Raw genomic sequence first — 13,690 nt, forward strand, 5'->3', positions numbered from 1 at the left:
TCGGCAACCGAAGGGTTAAAGTTGCCGAAAAGAGAGAGAGAGAGGAAAGCCGCGTGGCGCAGCGCAATACAGCGCGTCGAGCCGCGTCTCGCGGCGCCCTAGAGCTCTGAGAGAGCGAAGCGAAACGGACCGCCGGCGAGACTCGCGGCGCGTTTGTGCGGGCGGCAGTTTAGTTCGCGGTGTCGCCACGGGTCACGGCGGCGCTGCGCCAGCGGCGCGATCCTCAGTCCGTCACGGGGTCGCGAGGGGTACGCATTGCTCTCGTCGATTGGCCGTACCCGGGTTCTCTCTCTGCCGAGAGAGAGAGAGAGAAAGAGGGAGAGACAGCGAGCGGAGAGTCGCGACGCGCGAAAAGCACACGCGCGTTTGACAGCGCGAGAGACACGCGTGGGGAGTTTGGTAATAGAGAAAAAGAAAAGGGAAAAAAATAGAAGAAAAAAAGTCGGCCGGGTCTTTCAACGCGTGACACCGACGATCGCGGAAAATTCGCAGAGAGAAGGAGAGACAGAGAGGGTGAGAGAGGGAGGAGAGAAGATAGTGCCTGTGTGCTCGGTGAGATAACGGCGACTTGTGAATCGCGATAATAATCAGCCGACGAGCAGGGTGACAGTGCGCTTGGCAGCGGCAAGAAGCAAGAGAAAGCGAGAGAGACAGAGGAAGGAAGGAAGGAAGAAGAGAAGGCACTGCGGCACGTTGACGGAGCCCGCGACGACGACGTACGATTGCTGTCACTAAAGGTGAGTGCCTTTTGCCGTCGTCTGCGACCGACACGGCACACATTGCGGAGCGTCGTCGCACGTGAACGTGGATCCGGACCAAGCGAACGAGCACGAACACCTGCGAACGAGCGTGAAAACTCCGAAAAACGACGTACACCGTGTATCACTGAAATATAAAGTTGGGGGCGGACGTTGAACGTAAAAACCCCGCGCAATTACGAGGGACACTTCGAGAGAGAAGGTCCTACGCACCTCCAAATTTGGAAATATCTCGCGATAGTGTCTCCAAATTCGAGGTACGTACCTTTACGTAGGGGTTTTTTTTTTTATTTCAACGTGCACCTCCAACTTCGGCGACACACGGTTAACAGCGTACGAGCAAAGAAACACACGTTTTCTTCGATGTATCGCCACGAGATCGGACATGTTCGCTCCTGTTCCTGGCGGGTTCTGACGAGTCTTCACGGTGCCACACGCATTTTTTGGGACTCGCTTGGTCGCTGGGTCCACCTTGAGGAAACTTTCGCGCTCGAACTCTACCCCCCTCTCTCTATTTCTCTCGCTCTTTCTATCTCGATGTTGCTAATTAACCGGCCCGATCGGCCACTCGTGGTGCGCGCTCCGGTTTAATTAGTTCCAGTAACGCGAGATCGACGGCGTTTCGCGTCGTCGGGGAAATTTACAGAGGGGAAGAGTCAGACGCTCGGTTCCGCATCTCCGACGCGGTTTCCCGGAGCAGTTGACCCGCGACAAACACGAGGCACAACCGAGAACTCTTCCGTCTCGCCGACGAAGTCACAAGACGCTCTTCGTCGCGCTCGAAAATTGACGCGTGTCGCAATCGACGCCTCTTCAAGAGGACCGTCGCACCGGCATTTCTAACGTCGAGAAAAACGTATCTCGGGAGAATAGTTCTCAGCTGTGCGAGAAAGAGCGAGGGAAGAACCAGGACGAGGAGGCGCGCGCGTCGGTCATCGGCCGTCACCTTGACAGGTCGCGTGATCCGCGCGTCGTCCTGAACGACTCGTGTGTGCGCGCACCGGCCGACGAGTGCTGTTTGCGACGTATTATTGTGTACCCGTCGCCAATCGCGCGCGGATTGACCGACCCCGAGCGATGTCAGCGGTGCGGTAATCGCGTCATGCGCGTCTTTCGGCGCGACGAGACGCGATCGGTGACGCTCGGCGAGAGGCGCGCTTTGTGCCCGACAATTTCTCGGCAATTGAGCAACTCCGCCGGCACGCAATTAATAATGCGGCCTCTCGCGAGATAGGGGCGAGAGATAAAGCGGACGAGCGTGCGAGAGGACGAGCGGGAAAGAGCGGGCGCTTATCGAGGCCCGCTCGGGCAGTTAAATGATCGCGATAGCGACGATGCGGAAAGCGCATCCCGGCCGCGACGTTGTCGCGCGTTACGGACGCGGCGCGGCTTGACACGGTGAGAAATTCGACGTTAAGTTCAACATGTTCCGAATGATCCACACGAATTTCTATCGTTGAAGCGAGGTGATATATTGCAAATTAACACAGATTATGTGAAAAGTTGAGGGGAAATTAATACTTTAATGGAACGCAAAATGTGCTGTTTTATTTTGACATCTATACATGTGGGATACCGGCTCAACGCAGAATGTTGAGATAATACGAACAAATATGTTAAATTAACACATGGATATGTTAGAAATTTAACACAGAAACGTTGAAGTGCAAAATGCGTTATTTTAACATCTACACATATTGAATATCGACTCAACGCAAAACATTGAGATAACGTCGTAAACAGAATCTATTAAATTAACACACGGACGTGTAAAGAATTTTAACAAGGAACAATATTTTAACAAGGAACCGTTTTTAACACGAATACCAAATGTTATTTACTGTGTACTCCCGCTGTACAATAGAACATAATAGAACACAATAGAAAACATTTTGTATTTATATTAAAATTGGTCCTCGTTAAAAATTATGTGAAAATTTTAACGTATCCTTGTGTTAATTTAACATATTACGTTTATGTTACCTCAATATTTTGTATTGAATCGATATTCAATACGTGTAAATGTTAAAATAACACATTTCAATGTCGATTAATGTTATAGATGTTAATTTTGTGTGAATTTTTGACATAATATTCGCGCTACTTTTCCGCATATTCACCTTGTGTTAAATTAACGCGAAAATTTGGCCGGACCATTTGGGACATGTGAAATGTGTTAAATTTAATACTTTTTATTGTGTACACATTAATCGTGTAGACTCGTCGTCGTATGAATATGCTCGCGTCACTCTCGGCGCAAGGATAACGAAGCGGAAAAGTGATTCACGCGCACGTGAGAATTTCTCCACGTTGCTGGAGCAACGTGAAGTCGCGCGTCGCACGCGGGTCCGCGAAATTTTCGAGGGGGTGGTTCGCGCGCAGCCCTTGAGCGTTTACCGGAAATCTACGACTGCGGGCAACTACGCCACTGGTTGCTTCCGCGCGCGGTAACTAATTCTCGTCACGTAAGTTCGTATGTGCCTGTGTGTGTACACGTGCAGCGTACACACGTCGCGCGTTGCGACGAACGAAACGATTTCTAACGTTCGAACGACTTCGCCAACTGATCACTCGAGCAAGTTTTCCTGATCGATCGATTGACCAATCGACCCACCCGACCGGTACGATTAGTCGCCGAAATACCGCGCCGAGGTAACGCGATCCACCGCGTACATAGTAAAAAATGAAATGTTTCAACTTTTTCAACACTTTTTATTCATTATACATATAATATTTTATATCATTTTTTTAAATACATAATTTTAACATTTTCTACATATCCCAGAAAATTCAATCTAAATTTTAAATCGAAATAAATTATTCGTCGTGTGTTTCTCGTTCACAAATTGAAAATGTTAATGAATTGACTCTGACACATTTTCTTCCAACGCATGATATTAATAATTTCGACATAAATTTTATTCGTAATAGTAACATTATATTTAATTAAATTCATATATTCATAATGTTAAATATAATAAGTACTATTTTCACGCTAAAAAGGTTATCATTTTTTTTTTATCTGCTCTTAAAGTGTCGTCAATGACTGTGCTTGAAATCTTCTTAATTATTATTCTGAATTATATGTTATTTAGTTAATTCAATTAATATTTGAAAAATATGGTTACTACTGACGATACACGAACTCCGGAACTTTGGATCTTGAATAACCTATCTTACATATTACATCACTGTTATGTTTTAGCTACACATGTATTTCGTATTGTCTAAGTTCTAAGATAATAACTGTTACGTGCGGGTAAGATTAACACAACTTGTCTGTAAATTTTCACGTATAAAATATCAGTAATGATATTCAGTAAAATTAACATTGCTAATTAACAGTGAAATATAAAATGTGTTATCGTAACATTTATACATGATTTATATCAATTTAATACAAAATATTCAGATTACAAACATAGTATGTTAAAATCACTAAGCAATTGTGTTAAAAAAACTTGAGATATTTCATTTTTAAATGATAATAAACGTTAAGTTACTGAATTGGCACAAATATAACCCATGAAAACGTCATGAAAATGGTGACATGTCAGCTACAAATTAGCTTACATTGAAGCGATAATTCTGAAATTGTTAAGACAAGAAGATTTTAACATTTGGACACAAGATTTCGCACTGTGTATTTCCCCGAGATTTTAATTCCGTCTAATTGTCGGTCATAACGTTTTCGCGATCGATTCGCTGCTCAAATAATTAACTTGGCGCAAAATCGGTGCCGGGCGAGCAGGCGAGTGCGTCGAAATAGGCTACCTTTGTCAGTGAAGCGCAAATTGTACCGCCGAATTCGGCGATAATATTTCGAAATTGTGTAAACAGCGCGCTGTGCCGCCCGCATTCATATCGAGAGAGAGAGAGAGAGCGGTTTACACACCGCCGTTGAATAATTCTATCACTTTAATTAGCAAGGTTTATAGTAGCAGATCAGTGCAACGCGCTCCCCTGCCCGATCCTCCTGGTCGGGCAAATGATTCGATCCTACGCGCATATTATTCGCCTCACCGGCGAGTCGCTTTTCTTCGCCCTCCCCCCGAGGGATGATGTACGGGGGTTGCGCGGATTGTTGTAAATATAGCGCGTCGGACAGTGACTAAAGGCGAGAACATCAATCAGCAGTCGTGCGAGCCATTGTGCTCCACGCGACTTGATAATAAATAGCGCCTTCCGCTCTCGCCGGTTATAATTCCTCTTCCCGATCGGCTCTGTCTCTTCTCTCTATCTCTCTCTTCCTTCATCTCCTGCCGTGTCTTGTCTCTCGGTTCTCTCGCGCGCGTTGCTTTTTTCTACCGCCTCGCGCGTTCTAGTCGGACGCGCAACGATCGCGGGCACGAACGCGTCTGTGTGCAGCCCGGGTGCCGCGAACAGGTGTCTAACTACCGACTGCCGTTCGTACCTCTACGGCTATAGCACCGTGCGAGCGAGCGAGAGAAGAAAGAGAGACGGAACAAGAGAGTAGGTGCCTTTATTGTAGCTTTATTGTACTTCTTGCTTCCTGCGGATCGCTCGAATCCGTACAATTACACGTTGAACTGCGAGCGTAGGATAGCGCCCGCAACTCGCCTGTCTATCGATTAACCATTAGCGAAATTAATGACGCCCGTAGACAATAGAATAGCGCTATAAAGCTTAAGAAAGCGAATTAGATACGAGACATCCGTGCAGATTGCGCTAGTCGCGCGTGTTTATGTCGGTCTACGTGATCTGCTTTCAATGAAGCGCCAGTAAGGGAGAGAGAGAGAGAGAGAAAGTAGAAAGGAAAGAGGGAGGGAAGGAAAGAGGTTGCTATGCCACGTCTAATTCATTTCCCCGGGAGAGTCGCTCGCTCGCGAGTAAACGCTCGGCTGAAAAATTCCGTCGAGAGAATTCGACTTCCCGGCGTCGTCGTTGTCATCGAGGACGCGCGTCGAGCGAGTATCGCGACGGCAAATTACGTAGTGCTCGCAGAAATCGCATCTCGATACGGAGAGCGAGAGCGAGAGAGAGAGAGGTGACACTCGGGCGAGGCACTCGTCTCGCGTACCGGCGGAATGTTAAACAAGCGCGATGACAGCGCTCGGCGAGGTTACACTATTTTATGCTGCGCGCGCGCCGCTTTCGCCGCCGCATGCGCCACTAGTTCAGTTTCAAACTTTAATTAAAAAGGTGGAGTCGCGCAATAAGGTCCTTCCATCCTTTGGTGGCCGGCTAGTAACCCTCCCCCCCCCCCCCGCGCTCGGCGAACCGCCGCAGCCACCGCTTCTCTCACCAACTCGTCGCGCGCGCGGCGCCTTCGCGCGTCCGAGGAGCTATTTTAATTTCATTCACGGGAAATAAACAGAACAATGAAATTAACGTCCACGCCTGAGAAAGCGAGCGAGCGAGAAAGAGAGAATGAGAGAAGGGGGAGAGTGAGTAAGTGCGAACGCCGCGCGTGCCTTTGATGCGTGCTTCTCTCGAAGTGTATATTTTCGGTGCAAATGGCACGCACACGTAGCATATATATACATACACGCACATACACACTGGAAATACTCTCTGGTTCTCGTCTCTTTCTCGTTCTCTCTGCCTCCCGTAGCGGCCGGTGGTTCATTTGGCAAGCGGAGAGGCGGAATTTCCGCGACAAAAGCGCGGAAATCAGCCGATACCGCTCGCGTTCGAATTTTTCGTCTTGCGTGCGTGGCCCGATTAAAATTAATTAGCGCGTTTTCGGTCGCACACGACGCGAGGCGACGAAATGGAATTTCGCCGAGAAACTGCCGTCTCGCGGCCGGGACACCTACAGCATCCACTTCGCTATGTACGCTACGTTATCGTCGCAGGGAGGGAAAAGAGAGATAGATAGATGGATGGATGGATAGATAGAGGGAGAAAAAGAGAGGGACGGTTTTAACATAATTTCGTGAAATATGGAGATGGTAATATAATGTAGGAAATTACTTTAACCATCCATCCATCGGCTCACGAGAGACGTCGGAACGAAAATTCGGAAAATTCTGCGGCGAGTCTTTTCGGTCGAGGGGAAGCCGACTCACTCGAGTGGATGTTCAGCAAACCGCGGGATTGAGGTGGCTGTTACCCCCCTCCTCCGTTCCTGTCTCCCTTCCCGCCCTTTCGCCAAAGCGCACCGCGATCTTTGATTAAGAATTCAAGCGGAATAAGTCGAGTCTCTGATAAAAGGTTGCCGAATTTTCGATCGCTCGATATTTTCGTCCTCGCGAAATTCCGCCAGCGCGGCCACGTATGAGAGAGATAGTGCGAGAGATGATCCCCTCTCTCTTTCCTTCCTTTTTTTTTTCATTTTTCCGATAATACACGCGGATGACCGGATGGGCGCGCGCGCGCGCTATATCATGGGAAATGTAAACTCTCGTGTTAAAAGATAAATACGAAAGTGCATTATTTGCGTACACATACATAAATTTACGTGGCTATGAAAGCGACGTAAAATACGCGGGGTGTCGCGCCAGCCGCGGGGGAAGGGGAGGAATCGACAAAACAGTTTCAATATCGAGATCATTTCGTTAAACAGTTACTTCGCGCGTGGATTATAATTCGCGATATTTCTGCATTTATTAAATTTTACCGCCCGAGTCATTATCACGTTATTATTCACATTTCCAATTAACCTGCTTTTTTCGTCTCCGACGCTGAAATTTTAATCACCCAACTATTCTCAATTGGTGCATTCGTACCATTGCCACCGCTTGATGTGCCTCTCTCTCTCTCTTTATAACCACGCGAATTTCGTTCTTAAAAAACTTAATTTTAAATCAACGATAGATAATTCTTATATACAAGCAAGAATATTATAATCTTCTTAGCAGACTTTTAGTCTTGATTTGATTGAATTTGTATTGATGCAATTATTACTTGCGCTCAACTCAAGCCTGAAAACATCTAAGAACATTATAATTTGCTTAGAAGATTCAATTGAATTTATATTGATGCATGCATTATTTAAATTCGATGAAAGACTGAAAATCCTCTAAAAATACTGTAATATTCTTACTTATGTATGAGAATATCTGTCGTTATTTTAAAACCATTTTTTTTCCGTGCATCTTTCTGTTTCGAGTCAATTCTAACTTCTACTATAGTTTCCGTTCTCTTTTCTCTGTTATGTTATTTTATATTTGTTCTTACTCTTTTCATTTACTAATTTCGTACTTTTGTTTATACTTTTATATCCCTACTAGTTTCGCTTAATGGCACTTTTGCAATATTATTGCGCTTGAGGGAAAGTCTACCCAAAGTGTACAACAAATCTCTCTCTCTCTCCTCTATTCTCTCGCTCTCTCATTCCAACGTAAGTCACAATCCGCGTCAATTAGTGACAGTCAGCGGTCAACGGCGTATTCTCGGACACGCATAGCGCGTCACTGTCAACGTTCAAAAGCGCGATACACTCGGAGAGACGGAGATAGAGAATGAGAGAGAGAGAGAGAAAGGGAGCAGTCTCCTGGAAGCAGTTAGAGAGCAATGATTCGCAGCTCGGTAAAAACTATCCGTGGCGGTTATTAGCGATAGTATCTGCGCGAGATGCGTCTCGCGTGCGAGAGCAATTATAAGGTCGGCCGACGAGCGTGACGACGCCGGGGCTCCTACTCATCATCTTCGTGAGCCGTGTAATCGCGATCGCTCGCGATTCATGCCGGCGACATAAATCGGCGCGTCACGGCTCGTGCAGTATCGTTGTATCGCAATCAAAGATTTGCACAACGCGAAATTCAGCCGGGATAACAATGTACTTATCGGACGACCGCGCTCGGACGATATCGCGAGGTGTCATCGCGACGAGCGTTGAAAAAAAAGTCCTCACCACGAATACGCGAGCGCACTCTTGCGAAATTGCGTTTCCCGCCCGGTGCTTTCGTCGTCTCGTGCGCATTAGCGTATCGTTACTTCCATCATTCGAGGAATCATTGAATATCGTAGTTAAAACAAAAGTGTACTTGATCTTTGTAGCTAGAATTGTACAGTGAAATAATTATGTTCATTTTTCAAATGTAAAATAAAGACAAATTTTGGTTCAGTTAAAGAAATATTATTAAATCCAAAGAGATATTTCTCTTCCGTATCCTATTACTTTTTTTGGGATAGAACAAAATATAATTGACGCCGCGAATGACTATGATTTATAGGGGGATTAAACATTTTTTCTTGGCGCGTGCCTCTCTCCCTCTCTTTCTTCCTCTCTTCGTTCCGTATCATATCAAGCCTCAGCGGCTAATTCAGATCGCGTCGAGTCACTCCGTACGCGCGCTCGCGTTCCTTACATTTTACGCGAGATACGATCACGTTAATAACATATTGTGTATCGCGCGATCGCGCACTTTTCCCTCTCTTTCTCCCACCTTCTCTCCCTCCGCTCGCGATATCGCTCGGGCATCTTTTTCACGTACGTCTCAGAATATCGTATACACACATCCCCCCGGTTACAATATTCTCGATCCAATTTCCTGCGCAAAATTACGCCGAGATACAACGAGATCGCAGATAATATGCTGTTCGTGATTACAAGCGATTTCAGTTACGCGCTCGCGATGTGTTTATACGTCTCTTTCTTTCACCCTGCCCCCTCCCCCTCTTCCATCGTTCTCGTGACTCGAAGTTACACGTATCCTCCACAGATTTTCAAATACTCTACGGCAATTCCGCGCCTTATGAAAACGTGGCAGCGGAGTGGCTCGGACGGAACAACGATATTCTCGCTCACACTTTCGCACGTGCGGATGCGCATGCACACTCGCATGCAGCAGATGGTTAGATACCGGTTAATCCGAATCAGCCAGGACCAATCCGTCGCACGAGATTAGCGGCCCACGTTAGCGGTTAGACCGACAGAGCCGTTGCTCCGGTTTTAGTATCCTTCCCGGCGACCGATCGACCGCCCGTATCCGCGAGCTACCTTCCGGATAATCTGACAAGCGCTCGCGCATTCGTTCGTCACGCTTTATCGCCGTTGATCTCGTCTCTCTCTCTCTCTTTTTCTCTATCTATCTATCACTCTTTCTCTCCTCTTCTCTAACTCTCGTTCTTTCCTGCTCTCCCTCTCGGGGCTGATTCGAGTTGTCGTTCAAGTTCGAAGGAGCGCGAACACGCTCAAGGCACGGCCGGGCCAGCAGGCGAGGCCAGTATAAAACGATTCGTTCCACCAATATAACGAAGCAGCCGAGCCCGGTAATGGCGCGGCGTTTATGTAGCTTAAAGCGATGTCCCGCCATCGTCACTCTCGGCGTTCGCATACTTCTTATATATCGCGCCATCGACACGGCGCGTTTCCGCGGCAAGACGTCGTCGTCGCAGTTTTTCCCTCCGTGAAATCCCCCCCCCCCCCNNCCCCCCCCCCCCCCCGTCAACTCGGTCGACGGGGATCGCACGTCTCATGAGTCAACGGGACCAAATGGACAGAGCCAGTTTTAGCTAAAAATAGGATATTAATCTAACAGATAGAAACGATCAGAAATAACCGGTCGGCACTTGAAGTGTTAACGAGCGCGACGGCTAAGTATTTCGGGAGCCGGCGAAATATTTTAATCACCCGACGGGAATTTTAAATGATGTGCACCGACGTCACACTCACACGCGTCACGGTGTGTATGTCGCTCATGCGACGCGAAACGTAATGACTCGGTCACGGACAAGTGCACGACGCGCCCGAATTCCAAAACAATCGTCAAGACAGGCAAAAACATCTGCCGCCGGTGGCCAAGCGTCACTCAAAGCGGCGCGTACACAATCTCGGCCGTCGAGGAATCAAAACAAACAACGCTCTCGGTACATTCCGCAAGTACCGCCTGGAATTCGCTTCTCACTTTTTTTATTGGAAATCAGATATTTCGTCAAAACAATACGGCTTTTTTTATTAAACAACATAGTTTAGTGAAACGTTTTCACTCAAACAAAATGATTCGTTTGATACTTACACTTATATTAAATAAATTATATATATAAAAAAAACTTTTTCTCTGTATTGGCGCACACAGCATTATCGGAACTACTATCTCTCCTTTCATAGCACTTTTCATTCTCCTCGAATCTCCGAACACTAATCCAAGTTTCAAATGATAGTAAGAAAATAATAATAACAGTAATAAGCAGAAGCTAAAAAGTAAAAATAAGCTTCTTCACCCGCGTTAATTATTTAACATTCGCTCATCGCGCGTATTCGACCTGCAGTCCGGTGAGTAACATAATTAATGCATTGCTCGTTACAATTGAGAAAGGATTCAATTAAAAATTAAAAGGTGGAATATCGAGATAACCGAATATCAAATAATTCTGAAATAAATCCCGCTTCAATCCTGCCTCGACATGAAATAACGGCAACGAAGAGCCATTCGTGGCATAAAATGTAGGACGATAATCCGTGATAACGTCGCGTCTCGAGATTCTTATTGGCCCGTTAAGTTTAACGGAGAACTTTCATAATATAGAACCACCAAATTTCGTCGTGGGTTCGAATTTCCTTCCGGGGTCGCGTAAATCGCGCAAATCCGCCGGGAAACCGCACGTGTCCGCTGTCGTTGGCGGTTCACGTACTTGGACACGGGAACGTTTCCTCGGCACGCGTTCCTCATCAATATAAATCGCGCTTGCGTTTAATGTATTGCGAAAGTGCATGCTCACCGTGCGCGCGAGCGTTGCGTCAGCGTAGAAAGCGTTCGACGAGTAGGTGCGAACGATCCTGGCGACGACCAAGTAGTCCTGCACACTCAAGACATCCTCCACGGGCGAGCAGGACAAGCTTGTCCACCTAACTACCTAACTACTTGGCCATGTTTATGGTGTAAGGAGTAGCCGCTCGACGTCGCCGATATTTGTCTCAATCAATCTCTCCCGCGAAAGCGCGAGTTACGTATCGTTAAGAAATACGAATGCGACCGGGTTACAACGTTACCGAGTTAAAACACCGCCGACGAGAGAGACGCGCCGGATAATTAATTTCCACGCGCCGCTTGTCCGCCTTGCGCGAACAATGAAACTGACGGTAACCTTTTTTTTTTCTCGCGTTTCTTCGAGTCTTTCGACTTTCTCTCCGGGGAAATTCGATTCTTTTTTTCTTCTTTCTAAGCAAGACTTTCGAGAATGCGCGTGACTACACTGAGGAATCCATTTAGTTGACTCGAACAAAATTCTTGTCTGGACGTGGGCAAAGAAGTGTTTCGGTTGAAGGAACCAAATGTAATGTTTGAACGGAAATATAAAAGATACGTATTATTTGACGCAAAGATATTTATCTTTTGAAGAACAATCCTGGTTGTTGGATGAAACATTCACCGAATTTTCGTTCTCGCAAGAAACCTTCTTCACCAGAAACATTTGTTTGCCCATATTCAAGCAAGAATTTTGCTCAAGTCAATTAAATGGGGGTCTCAGTGTACACTCATCATCGCGTCGGGGCCCTTCCTCTTGGCCGATAAAAGTAACGACGGTAATAGGCGGTTGCGTAGGGGAGGAGGGAGAACTGCGTACTGGGGGCCCCCTCGTTGACGTAATTATCTAGGATAGTTTCCCGCGGAACGCATTTTCCCACATGGCTGCCGACAAATCACGCGACGATAAAACGCCCGCGCGTATTTATCTTCATTACCGGCCCGACACGGCCCGGCCATAAACATAATCAGAAAGTTCATTTAAAGCGCGCGTAATATATTTATAGCCGAAGCGATAACGTATTATGAATGTGCGGGACGCCTACGCGGTGCGTCAGCGCGTGAACGGGTCGCGGATTTCGCGAAACGCACTCCATAATTCGACCTGACTCACAGCCGTTCGCCGAGTAGCGGCGGGATCGCTCGGATTCCGCGCTTTGTCACTTTCAACCGCCCCTGGACGTTTGATCAATCAGCCAAATTGTGAATAAACAAATTCCGAATTTTGAATAACGTTAATTTTTATTTATTAACACTATTCAGAATTGCATTCAAGAATATAAAGAATAATTGAAATGCAAGAACGCGATTAAAAAAAAATGATAATTCTTTCAGCGTGAAAGTAGCGTTTGCCACATTTGACATTGTAAATATGCTAATTTCATTAGTATCAAATGTTACTAGTACTTGTAGAATTTAATTGAAAAATAATCAGTAATCATGTGCAAACAAATGTGTTAATGTCGATCCATTAACATTTTCAATTTGTGAAACAAGCAAACACACGACGAATGTTTCGATTTCAAATTCAGAGTGAACTTTCTGGGACATGCGAAAAATGTTAAAAAATTAACATTTGGCTTTTTATTATATATAAAATCGAGAGAGACAGAGAGATTCAATGATGTTACACCTCGGGTGTTTCCCGAGGTCGGAAAAATCCGAGAGCCGAGAGGAACCGGGAAAGTTGCAGGGTCGCGAATCTGTTTCGCGGATAAACGGCGAGAATGCCTGTCGGGCGGTTGCGGCGAACTGCAACGCGCATCGCGGCACGGAACTCCGACGTGGGAGTCTCGGCCGCAAACCGCGCGTCGATGAAAAATATGAATATTCATCTTCGTTAATGCGAAACAGTTCGCACATAAAGTTAATCGGAAAGTTTGCTCTAAGCGCGCCTTACATATATCAGCGATAGATTATGAAAGCGCATATATCCATCCCGGCGCCGGCGTTGACCGCGTCGGAAGCTGGCGAGCGCAAACTTCCGAGGCGTGTTAACTCGGCGTAATTTAATAGTGTATTTTAACGTGGGCAAAAGAGATGCTAAATGATTTGGTCGCAGTAACCAATTAAGTTGAAACTATTTAACTACATCGTAGTAATTGTTGCCAAATCTTTTTTTAAATGTCATTCATGCGCACCAAAGTGCATTTTCCGACAAATACCAACAAACATCCATCCCGCGTTTTCGTGCATTCGTCAACTAGACCAATTATCTATTCTCCCGTCCGTTTGGAATCAGATTTTTTTCTGATTATTTCCACATTTCTCACGTTA

General features: G+C 46.3%; 1 protein-coding gene across 1 annotated transcript in view; it reads left to right on the plus strand.

The window, feature by feature from the left end:
- Positions 1-248: 248 nt before the first annotated feature.
- Positions 249-13,690, plus strand: part of LOC106750086 (discoidin domain-containing receptor 2-like) — a 206,020-nt gene continuing 192,578 nt past the window's right edge. The window contains exon 1 of the mRNA XM_014630167.1: positions 249-737. The gene's annotated coding sequence lies outside the window, so the exon portion shown is untranslated. The remainder of the gene's footprint in view (positions 738-13,690) is intronic.

This window comes from Dinoponera quadriceps, unplaced genomic scaffold (genome assembly GCF_001313825.1).
Source record: "Dinoponera quadriceps isolate SergipeBrazil2010 unplaced genomic scaffold, ASM131382v1 scaffold4444, whole genome shotgun sequence".
NCBI classification, from domain to species: domain Eukaryota; kingdom Metazoa; phylum Arthropoda; class Insecta; order Hymenoptera; family Formicidae; genus Dinoponera; species Dinoponera quadriceps.